This window comes from Tachyglossus aculeatus, chromosome 21 (genome assembly GCF_015852505.1).
Source record: "Tachyglossus aculeatus isolate mTacAcu1 chromosome 21, mTacAcu1.pri, whole genome shotgun sequence".
Taxonomy (NCBI): domain Eukaryota; kingdom Metazoa; phylum Chordata; class Mammalia; order Monotremata; family Tachyglossidae; genus Tachyglossus; species Tachyglossus aculeatus.
The window spans coordinates 19,878,436-19,890,627 of NC_052086.1; the positions used below are offsets into that span (position 1 = coordinate 19,878,436).

At 51.4% G+C, this 12,192-nt stretch overlaps 1 protein-coding gene across 1 annotated transcript in view; it reads right to left on the minus strand.

Moving 5' to 3' along the window:
* The window catches only part of GAL3ST1 (galactose-3-O-sulfotransferase 1), a 51,201-nt gene extending 40,779 nt beyond the window's left edge, over positions 1-10,422 (minus strand). The window contains exon 1 of the mRNA XM_038763114.1: positions 10,236-10,422. The gene's annotated coding sequence lies outside the window, so the exon portion shown is untranslated. The remainder of the gene's footprint in view (positions 1-10,235) is intronic.
* Between the last annotated feature and the right edge of the window lie 1,770 nt (positions 10,423-12,192).

Sequence of the window (12,192 nt, forward strand, 5' to 3'; positions counted from 1 at the left end):
GGCCCGGTGGACCCTACCCTTGGGCCGGGATTTCCGGGAAGGCCACGATATGGAAGGGAAGGGTTTTGCCGAAGACAACGTGGGCAGCAGCACCAGTATTCAAACAGACAGTACCTCCCCTTCCCTGCCCCTGCCCACCGGCCCGAGGAGAGAGCCTGTCCCTGAAGTGCATCCCCACAACAGCCGGCTCTTCCCAGATAACTCCAGCCGAGCTATCCGGTGTCAGGCTCGGTCTGGCACGGGGTGTCATTTACACTGTCACTGCCGTTCCGGACAACCAGGAATGGGAATACTCCTCATCACCAAAAAGCCATTCCGGCGTCAGCCCTGGGCCTTGGACCTGAGCAAGTGAAACAGACTGAGTCCTGGCCCCCAGGGAACACCTCAGGCCCCGGGACCCAGCCGGGCACCTTAAAATGATCTGAGGTCCTAGCCTCTCCTCTGATCTCCCTCCTGACCCCCAACCGACTAGATCCAATATTTTCCCAGCCAGGGTCTCCTCCTAGCAACCCGTGGTTCTCCCAGTGCATGTGTGGGTGCGTACACTGAGGCACACAGTAGGGATTTGGATTTGGCCTCGGAGGCCAGGGAGGGAGGGAGGAAGGGAAGAACTCAGGCATCCGGGCATCCACTCCCCCACATTAGCCACTCGCCACTGTGGTCAAGCCTTAACCCTGCTCATGTATATGCACTACTGTCCACTGTTGGGTAGGGACTGTCTCTATATGTTGCCAACTTGTACTTCCCAAGCACTTAGTCCAGTGCTCTGCACACAGTAAGCGCTCAATAAATACAACTGATTGATTGATTGATTGATTGATTGATTGATTACTGTCACTGAATATGTATACTGGTTAGTTTGTATTGAGTTCCCACCCAGGAAAACTGTGACTGGCAAGACTAGGAGCCCTACTGAGAGCCCACCTCCTCCAGGAGGCCCTTCCAGACTGAGCCCCCCCATTCCTCTCCTCCTCCTCCCCATCATCCCCCCACCCTACCTCCTTCCCCTCCCCACAGCACTTGTATATATTTATTACTCTATTTTATTTGTACATACATATTACCTATTATACTTATTATTTATTACTTATACTTAGAACAGTGCTTTGCACGTAGTAAGTGCTTAATAAATGCCATAATAATAATAATAGTTATTACTCTATTTTATTAATGATATGTATATAGCTATAATTGTATCTATTCTAATAATAATAACAATAATAATGGCATTTGTTAAGTGCTTACTATGTGTAAAGCACTGTTCTAAGCACTGGGGAGGTTACAAGGTGATCAGGTTGTCCCATGTGGGGCTCACAGCCTTCATCCCCATTATACAGATGAGGTAACTGAGGCTCAGAGAAGTTAAGTGGCTTGCCCAAGGTCACACAGCAGGCATGGCAGAGCCGGAATTCGAACCCATGACCTCTGACTCCAAAGCCCAGGCTCTTTACATTGAGCCACACCGCTTCTAAGGGTATTGATACCTACCTACTTGTTTTGTTTTACTGTCTGTCTCCCCCTTCTAGACTGTGAGCCCATTGTTGGGTGGTACCATCTCTATATGTTGCTGATTTGTACTTCCCATGCGCTTAGTACAGTGCTCTGCACACAGTAAGCGCTCAATAAATACGATTGAATGAATGAATGAATCCACCTTATCAACCACGGCTGCCCAAAGCCTTGAGACCCAAATTATCAACAACCTATCACCGACCGCTGCCCGTAGCCTTGAAACCCAACACCTGTGCTTGCTGAAGACTTCTTCATCATCAATCGTATTTATTGAGCGCTTACTATGTGCAGAGCACTGTACTAAGCGCTGGGCTTCAGAGTATCTTCTGGGTGACCCAGAGCTGATAGTGAAGGAGCTTGGTGTATAGCAACAAACAGGGGCAGAGCGGCATGTAATAGGGAGAAGCAGTGTGGCTCAGTGGAAAGAGCACGGGCTTTGGAGTCAGAGATCATGAGTTCAAATTCCGGCTCCGTCAGCTGTGTGACTTTGGGCAAGTCACTTCACTTCTCTGTGCCTCAGTTACCTCATCTGTAAAATGGGGATTAAAACTGTGAGCCCCCCTGTGAGTCAACCTGATCACTTTGTAACCTCCCCAGCGTTTAGGACAGTGCTTTGCACATAGTAAATGCTTAACAAATACCATCATTATTATTATTATTATTATATGCCGGCCCCGAGCACGAAAGATGACAAAACACCGAGCGGCAGATTTATGTCACGAATGGGAAAGGTATTTGGGAGATGGTGCTACCCAGACCTTGCCCACATGGGGTACATTTGATTATTGTAATTTAAAGGCCTTGTGCTTGCAACTATCAGATTTAGCACCACCTGGGCAGATGGATTATTGGCATTGTTGGGCAGCCCTCTCAGATCGAAGCTGCCCCAAAGGGACGTTCCCTCTAAATAAAGAAGTCTCCACGGTAGGACCCCCAAAATCCCCTCCCCTACCTTACATTCATTCAATCATATTTATTGAGCGCTTACTGTGTGCAGAGCACTGTACTAAGCGCTTGGGAAGTACAAATCGGCAACTTATAGAAACGGTCCGATTAATCTCTACCCTATTTTGCAACAGCCCGTTCAAAATCCCCCGGCAGGTCACCCGAACCAGCCTTCCCAGCTTAGGTTTTGGCAGTAAACTTTCTGGAGGCCCCACCTCCATGGCAAAAAGACACCCCACCTTTTACCAAGGACCCCACTACAGTGGTCAGACGGTTCCGGGCGATCATCAGTGGCCATAACCCGACTTGGGGTGATATGGAGGACCTTACGGAAGCCCTCCTCACCAGGGATGAGAAAACAAAAATAATAGGGGCAGTGAGACAGGAGTAAAAGCTGCCAGGGCTCTTGTGGTGTGGCCCGAGGTTGCCCTTCTGTGGAATCTGGAATACCAGGCTGATTATGGTACGTTAGTACAAGCTCAGCAGGTTTTAATTCAAGATATGGAAAGGGCGGGATAGGAGTCCGTAAATTACGACTAATTCCATTCGATCCAACAAGGACTTGAGGAAACCCCCGACACGTTTTTTACCCTCCTGTGTAACTGGGCTTGCCAGCATTGAGAAAACCCCAGACGCATTTTTTGCCTGCCTGCGTGATAGGGCTCACCAGCATGCTTGACTGGACCCAGACAACTCCGGGGACCTAAGATCAGTAGTAGTGGCGTTTGTAAACCAATCTACCCCCTTCGTGGGCTCCTCCTCCCCCTCCCATCCCCTTACTGTAGGGTTTCCTCAAGGGTCAGTTCTTGGTCCCCTTCTGTTCTCCATCTATACTCACTCCCTTGGTGAACTCATTCACACCAACGGCTTCAACTATCATCTCTATGGTGATGACACCCAAATCTACATCTCCACCCCTGTTCTCTCTCCCTCCCTCCAGGCTCGTATCTCCTCCTGCCTTCAGGACATCTCCATCTGGATGTCTGCCCGTCATCTAAAACTCAACATGTCCAAGACTGAGCTCCTTATCTTCCCTCCCAAACCCTGTCCTCTCCCTGACTTTCCCGTCACTGTAGACGGCACTAATAATAATGATGGCATTTATTGAGGGCTTACTATGTGCAAAGCAATGTTCTAGGCACTGGGAAGTTTACAAGGTGATCAGGTTGTCCCATGTGGGGCTCACAGTCTTAATCCCCATTTTACAGTTGAGGGAAGTGAGGCACAGAGAAGTTAAGTGACGTGCCCAAAGTCACACAGCTGACAAGTGGTGGAGTTGGGATTTGAATCGATGACCTCTGACTTCAAAGCCCGTGCTCTTTCCACTGAGCCACGCTGCTTCCCCACCATCCTTCCCGTCTCACAAGCCCACAACCTTGGTGTCATCCTCGACTCCGCTCTCTCGTTCACCCCTCACATCCAATCCGTCACCAAAACCTGCCAGTCTCACCTCCACAACATTGCCAAGCTCCGCCCTTTCCTCTCCATCCAAACCTCTACCTTGCTGGTTCAATCTCTCATCCTATCCCGACTGGATTACTGCATCAGCCTCCTCTCTGATCTCCCATTCTCCTGTCTCTCCCTGCTTCAGTCTATACTTCACTCTGCTGTCCGGATTATCTTTGTATAGAAACGCTCTGGGCATGTCACTCCCCTCCTCAAAAATCTCCAGTGGCTGCCTGTCAACCTTCCAATCAAACTCTTCGCTTCAAGGCTGTCCATCACCTCGCCCCCTCCTACCTCCCCTCCCTTCTCTCCTTGTCCAGCCCAGCCCGCACCCTCCGCTCCTCTGCCATTCACCTCCTCACTGTGCCTCGTTCTCACCTGTCCCACCATCAACCCCCGGCCCACGCCCTCCCCCTGGCCTGGAATGCCCTCCCTTCGCAAATTCGCCAAACTAGCTCTCTTCCTCCCTTCAAAGCCCTACTGAGAGCTCACCTCCTCCAGGAGGCCTTCCCACACTGAGCCCCCCTTTTTTCCTCTCCTCCTCCCCTCCCCATTGCCCCCCCGCCCTACCCCCATCCCTTCCCCACAGCACTTGTATATATTTATACATATTTATTACTATTTCTTTTATTAATGATGTGTATATGGCTATAATTCTATTGTTTCTGATGGCATTGACACATGTCTACTTATTTTGTTTTGTTGTCTGTCTCCCCCTTCTAGACTGTGAGTCCATTGTTGGGTAGGGACCGTCTCTATATGTTGTTGATTTGTACTTCCCAAGCGCTTAGTACAGTGCTCTGCACACAGTAAGCGCTCAATAAATACGACTGAATGAAGGAAGGAATATTTCCACCATTACTGTCCTGGGTGAAACAGGAAAGCTATGACGGAAATCAGAGGGGTGGCTACTTATGTTTATGAAGGAAGAAAGGAGAGGAAAAAGGAGAAAGGGAAGAGACAACGGGTAAAGGAATTGCAGCTGATGGCGGTGATGTTAGGGGGAGCAAATAGAGGGGGGAATCAACTCAGAAGGGTAAATGGATCCGAAATGCGGGGAGGCAACAAGGAACACCCAGATGGGGAAGGGGCAACCAGCGCTCAGGCCCAGTGGTCTGTTACTGGTGTCGTGAGCCAGATCAATACAAGCAAAATAGCCAGCGCTGGAAAAGAAATCGGGACAATGCCAGAGATCAGCAGGGTGGCTGGCAATCATCATCATCAATCGTATTTATTGAGCGCTTACTATGTGCACAGCACTGTACTAAGCGCTTGGGAAGTGCAAATTGGCAACATATAGAGACAGTCCCTACCCAACAGTGGGCTCACAGTCTAGAAGGGGGAGACAGAGAACAAAACCAAACATACTAACAAAATAAAATAAATAGGATAGATATGTACAAGTAAAATAAATAAATAAATAAATAGAGTAATAAATATGTACAAACATATATACATATATACAGGTGCTGTGGGGAAGGGAAGGAGGTAAGATGGGGGGGATGGAGAGGGGGACGAGGGGGAGAGGAAGGAAGGGGCTCAGTCTGGGAAGGCCTCCTGGAGGAGGTGAGCTCTCAGCAGGGCCTTGAAGGGAGGAAGAGAGCTAGCTTGGCGGATGTTGGGAGGGAGGGCATTCCAGGCAATGGCCCCCGGGGTTCGCCTGGGCCGTTCTTGGAACATCCCAGATCAGCTGATGGGACGACGGGATCGAGGGAGAATGGGAGGAAATATGGGAAGGGACTGACGGTTTAATCGTGCTACAAATACCCCTGGCTCCTTCCCCTGGCAGCCAGGTACCTTACGTCAATCTGAAAATTGGGACAGAAATGTGTGAGTGCTTAACAGGCACGGGCGCTACTAAATCGGTCTTAATAAAAATCCTGGGTGCCTGCCTGGTGACCGCCGGGAAACGGTAACGGGGGTGGGCGGCCAACCTCGAGGTGCGGTGACGCTCAAACCGACACCTGTGAAACTGGGTCTGGTGACTGCAGAACACTCCTTCCTGCTTGAGCAGCAGCATGGCTCAGTGGAAAATAGCACGGGCTTTGGAGTCAGAAGTCATGAGTTCAAATCCTGGCTCTGCCACTTGTCAGCTGTGTGACTTTGGGCAAGTCACTTCACTTCTCTGTGCCTCAGTTCCCTCATCTGTAAAATGGGGATGAAGACTGTGAGCCCCACGTGGGACAACCTCATCACCTTGTATACCCCCAGCGCTAAGAACAGTGCTTTGCATATAGTAAGTGCTTAATAAATGCCATCATTATTATTATTATTATTATAATAGCCCAGTCCCCCACCAACCTGCTGGGAAGAGACCTATTATGTAAGCTGAGGGCCACTATTAGGTGCGACTCTGGGGGGGGGGGGGCTAACCCTGGAAGTGCCCAGTAATAATTGGTTTGCACTCACCGTGCTGCTTCAGACCTCACAGGATAACATAAATAATAATCATTCATTCATTCATTCAATCTTATTTATTGAGCGCTTACTGTGTGCAGAGCACTGGACTAAGCTCTTGGGAAGTATAACTTGGCAACATATAGAGACAGTCCCTACCCAACAATGGGCTAATAATAATGATGATAGTTGTTAAGCGCTTACTATGTGCCAAGCACTGTTCATTCATTCATTCAATCGTATTTATTGAGCGCTTACTGTGTGCAGACCACTGTACTAAGCGTTTGGGAAGTACAAGTCGGCGACATTTAGAGACCGTCCCTACCCAACAATGGGCTCACACAGCAGACAAGTGGGGCTGACATTTCCTGCGTGGCTCAGTGAAAAGAGCAGGGGCTTTGGCGTCAGAGGTCATGGGTTCAAATCCCGGCTCCACCAATTGTCAGCTGTGTGACTTTGGGCAAGTCACTTCACTTCTCTGTGCCTCAGTTCCCTCCTCTGTAAAATGGGGATTAAGACTGTGATCACCTTGTAACCTCCCCAGCGCTTAGAACAGTGCTTTGCACACAGTAAGGGCTTAATAAATGCCATTATTATAGAGAAGCAGCGTGGCTCAGTGGAAAGAGTCCGGGCTTTGGAGTCAGAGGTCATGGGTTCAAATCCCAGCTCTGCCAATTGTCAGCTGTGTGACTTTGGGCAAGTCACTTAACTTCTCTGTGCCTCAGTTGCTTCATCTGTAAAATGGGGATTAAGACTGTGAGCCCCACGTGGGGCAACCTGATCACCTTGTAACCTCCCCAGAGCTTAGAACAGTGCTTTGCACATAGTAAGCGCTTAATAAATGCCATTATTATTATTATTATTATTAGAACACAGGTCCCTCTGACTCCAAGGCCCGAGCTCTATCCACTAGGCCACATTGCTTCTCTAAGACCGAATTAGCCAGTTAGAGTGAGGTGTAGTATGCTACGCGACCCTACTTGTGGAGATCCCCAGGAGGGAGGAGAGAGTGATTTTCATGACTGTAACCAGCTCTTAAAACTAATGGAGAAACTCAGATCAGGTTTGTCCGACCCCCACCTCGAGAACCCGGACTTGAATCCTTCATACCTAAGGGACGCCGACACACAGGAGCAGCAGTTGTCACCTTGTGGGCCGCATCCCTGACCCAGGGCAGTGCTCAGCAGCAGACTGTGAGCCCCACGTGGGACAACCTGATTACCTTGTGTCTACCCTAGCGCTTAGAACAGTGCTTGGCACATAGTAAGTGCTTAAATACCATCATCATCATCAACTGAGCGCCTTGATTCAAGCCTGCACCTGGCCCAGGGGAAGTCGGTCAACATCTATTCCGACTCCAGATAGGCATTCGGGGTAACCAATGCCACAGGAGCTCTCTGGAAACAGAGGGGGTTCCTCACCGCCTCTGGAGGCAGAATCGCTAATAAAATAATAAAAAATAATGATGGCATTTGTTAAGCGCTTACTATGTGCCAAGCACTGTTCTAAGCGCTGGGATAGATACAAGGTCATCAGGTTGTCCCACGTGGGGCTCACAGTCCTCACCCCCATTTTACAGATGAGGTAACTGAGGCACAGAGAAGTCAAGTGACTTGCCCAAAGTCACAGAGCAGACGTGGCGGAGCCGGAATTCGAACCCATGACCTCTGACTCCAAAGCCCATGCTCTTCCCACTGAGCCATGCTGCTTCTCTACCCATCTCATCCAACAACTCCTGGATGTGATTCACCTACACTTCACATACATTGCCCGGCCTACATCAGGGCAACGACCCCGCCTCCCATGCGGCCAGGCAAGCAGCCCTTCGGCTCCCCCGCGAAACCTTCACCTGTGTCATCCAGCAAGCGGAAGGAGCCTCACTCCCTCCCTATGACCCCCTGGAATGATAATAATAATGGAATTTATTAAGCGCTTACTATATGCCAAGCACTGTTCTAAGCGCTGGGGAGGCTACAAGCTGATCAGGTTGTCCCACAGGGGGCTCACAGTCTTAATCCCCATTTTCCAGATGAGGTAACCGAGGCCCAGAGAAGTGAAGTGACTTGCCCAAAGTCACACAGCTGACAATTGGCAGAGCCGGGATTTGAGCCCACGACCTCTGACTCCAAAGCCCGGGCTCTTTCCACTGAGCCATGCCGCTTCAGGAATGGAGAGGTAAGTATGACGCGGAGGAGAGATGTGGATTATGGGTCTCCCCCTCGGGAAAGCCTTTCCTTTTCCTAAAGCCTTCTGACTTCTTCAGCTACAGAGTATCTTCTGGAGGACCCGGAGCTGATAATGAAGGAGCTCGGCGCCTGGGAAGAGTGGCACGTGATATGCCGGCCCAGCGCACGAACCTGTAGGACTTGAGGGGAAGGGTCGGACTAGAGCGAGGGCCTCGGTGCTGTGTCACCCAGGAAAGCAGGACCAGCGGGAAATATAAGGATGGGCTCATCCTCAGACTTTGTCACTGGCTATCAAACAGCCACTGACCTTTCGTTGTAATAAAATGAGTAAAAGCTTGACTTAACCTGACTCATATTTTCCGACGCCACCCTCCCTCATTCCTGCATTTCATTCTCTTTAACAATAATAATGAGGGCCTTTATTAAGCGCTTACTATGTGCAGAGCACTGTTCCAAGCGCTGGGGAGGTTACAAGGTAATCTTTCCGCCAGGCTTCTGAAGGAGGAAAGAAGCCCAGGCCGGAGGGGCATGAGGCTCCGGGGATGAGAAGAAAGGCTGGCTCTCGGCGGCGCCCGGCCACTCTCGCTTCTGTGCGGACAGGCAGGACGGGACGGCAAACATCGCCCATTCCACGGTCAGTCTGGGCTGGACGGGGACCCAGGACTGGAGGCCTCCAGCCCTCAGCCCATTCCGCCCGCCCGGCCAGCTTTTCCCCCCAGCTTCTCTCAGTCCCACTTGTTGATTCTGTCCAAAGGAGGAAGATTAATCATTAATGTGGCATGGCTGCCCCGACACCCACGGGACTTGCACACTTGAGTCTCTCTAGAATCCAATCGCCATCACTCCCCTCTCTCGCCACAGCCGCCTTTATTTTGGGCTAGGGAGTCTCAGGGAGGGGCCAGGGAAGGAAGAGGGTTTGAGCCCATGGGTGGAAAATTTTGGTCTGGTCATTTACCATCCCCTGGCAATGCCCCACTACAGAACACTCCATCCCTCCTCCAGGGCAAACACGCACACGTGCACACAAACGGTCCTTCAAGACAACTCCTACCCCTTTGTCTTTCATCCCCATCTGGAGGATCTCAAAGCAGACAACTTCATTCTAACTGGCTAACCCGGTCTTAGAGAAGCAATGTGGCCTAGTGGATAGAGCTCGGGCCTTGGAGTCGGAGGGACCTGGGTTCTAATCCCAGCCCCACTTGCCTGCTCTGTGACCTCGGGCGAGTCACTTCGCTTCTCTGTGCCTCAGTTACCTCATCCGCCAAATGGGGATTAAGACTGAGCCCCACGTGGGACAGGGACTGTGTCCAACCTGATTACCTCGTATCTGTTTCAGCGCTTAGTACCATGCTTGGCACATAATAAGCAGTTAACAAATACCACCGTTATTATTCTTAAAGCACTTAAACACAAACTCTCTCTTTGCCCTGGGAGGGGGTAGAGAGGAGGGGAACAGTGCTACAGTTGCCCTTTTTAGGGGTGACATGGGGCCTGTTGAGGAAAGGCGTTCCTCGCGTCTCCCTCCATCCATTCCCATCTGGCAGCATTAAGTGGGGGTCGGTGGCAGAAGCCAGGGAAGGGGCCGGGAGAGCCCTGGGCTCTGCCCTGTGGTCCCCCCAGTCTCCCCATCCCACCTGACAGCCCCCAGCCATCCCTTTCCAGCCCTGCCCTCAGAGGGCTCCGACCTCCCTCCCCAACTTTGTCCCTGAGCCCCCGCTGAGGCTGCCAGCCCCCATCCCCATCTTCTACCTGTTCCTTCTTCTGAGGTCCTCCTGGAAAATCCCTGGAGTCCCCTGCTCCCCTCCAGGACAAGGTCGCTCCAGCTGGCTGGCCCCGGGCTCAGGACAGCGCTCCGACATGAACGCCCCGTGTCCTGCAGCCCACCTCACCGGCCGGCCCGGCTGCCCCCGCCAACTCTCTCGCATGCCAGAGGCCCGGGGCCCTGGCAAGCGTCTCCAGCCAAGCTGGGGAGCCCAGGACAGGTGCAGGACAGGTCTCTGGGCTGGCTCCTCCCCTGGATCCCGTGGCCAATGCCAGCCAGCCCCCCCACCCCCATCCCTTCCCCTCGCCCGGCTTCCTCAGCTTCCCCTCCCACTCTCCGGAGCCGCTGCGGCCTCCGTACAGAGAAGTCATTCATGCCCATCCCCAGAACAGCAGCCTCAAACAACAGTTCTGTTTTTGTCTCCATCTGCACGGCCCAGCAACAAAGTCATTGTTCCCCCCACCCCAAACTCTGCCAGCTCAGCAACGGAAGCCGCCGCTGCCCGACCCCTCGAGCCGGCCCCTCTGCCTGGGCCTTGCGGGGAAGAAAGGCAGGCCCTGGGGTCCAGGAGGAGGCTCTCACAGTCCTGTGGCAGAACCAGCTCCCAAAGAGCCCATTCAGCTGGACTCACTACTCCGGGCTCGTCCTGTTCCAGCCTGCGGCCAGAGGCGGGTGGACAACAATCAATCAATCAATCAATCAATCGTATTTATTGAGCGCTTACTATGTGCAGAGCACTGTACTAAGCGCTTGGGAAGTACAGATTGGCATCACATAGAGACAGTCCCTACCCAACAGTGGGCTCACAGTGATGGCCAAGGCCCCAACCCTGGGAGACCTGCGTGCAAGAGCCCTTCTCCTTCAGCTATCTTCTGTGCTCTCCTCTTTTCTTTTTATGGTGTTTGTTCAACTCTTACTCTTTGCCAGGCACTGTACTAAGTGCTAGGGTAGAGTCAAGCTAATCAAGTGGGGCCAGGTCCAAAGTCCCTGTCCCACTCGGGGCTCACGGCCTTAATCAATCAATCAATCGTATTTATTGAGCGCTTACTATGTGCAGAGCACTGTACTAAGCGCTTGGGAAGTACAAGTTGGCAACCTATAGAGACAGTCCCTACCCAACAGTGGGCTCACAGTCTAAAAGGGGGAGACAGAGAACAAAACCAAACATACTAACAAAATAAAATAAATAGAATAGATATGTACATACATCGAAGAGCCCCCTTCCCTCCAGGGCGCATGCGCGCTGCTAAATAGAGTAATAAATATGTACAAACATATATACATATATACAGGTGTTGTGGGGAAGGGAAGGAGGTAAGATGGGGGGATGGAGAGGGGGACGAGGGGGAGAGAGTCACGTGCTCCAAAAAACCGTCGCCCCAATGCATCACCCACTTAATCCCATTTTACAGATGAGGCAACTGAGGCACAGAAGAGCGAAGTGGTTTGCCCAAGGTCACACAGCAGACCGTCGGTGGTGCTGGGATTAGAATCCTGGTCCTTGTGACTCCAATCAATCAATCAATCGTATTTATTGAGCGCTTACTGTGTGCAGAGCACTGGACTAAGCGCTTGGGAAGTGGAGAAGCAGTGTGGCTCAGTGGAAAGAGCACGGGCTTTGGAGTCGGAGGTCATGGGTTCGAACCCCAGCTCCGCCACATGTCTGCTGCGTAACCTTGGGCAAGTCGCTTAACTTCTCTGAGCCTCAGTTACCTCATCTGTCAAATGGGGATTAAGACTGTGAGCCCATGTGGGACAACCTGATCACTTTGTATCCCCCCAAGCGCTTAGAACAGTGCTTTGCACATAGTAAGCGCTTAACAAATGCTAACATTATTATTATTATTATTACAAGTTGGCAACATATAGAGACAGTCCCTACCCAACAGTGGGCTCACAGTCTAGAAGACTCCAAGGCCCATGCTCTCTCTTCACTAGGGCAGC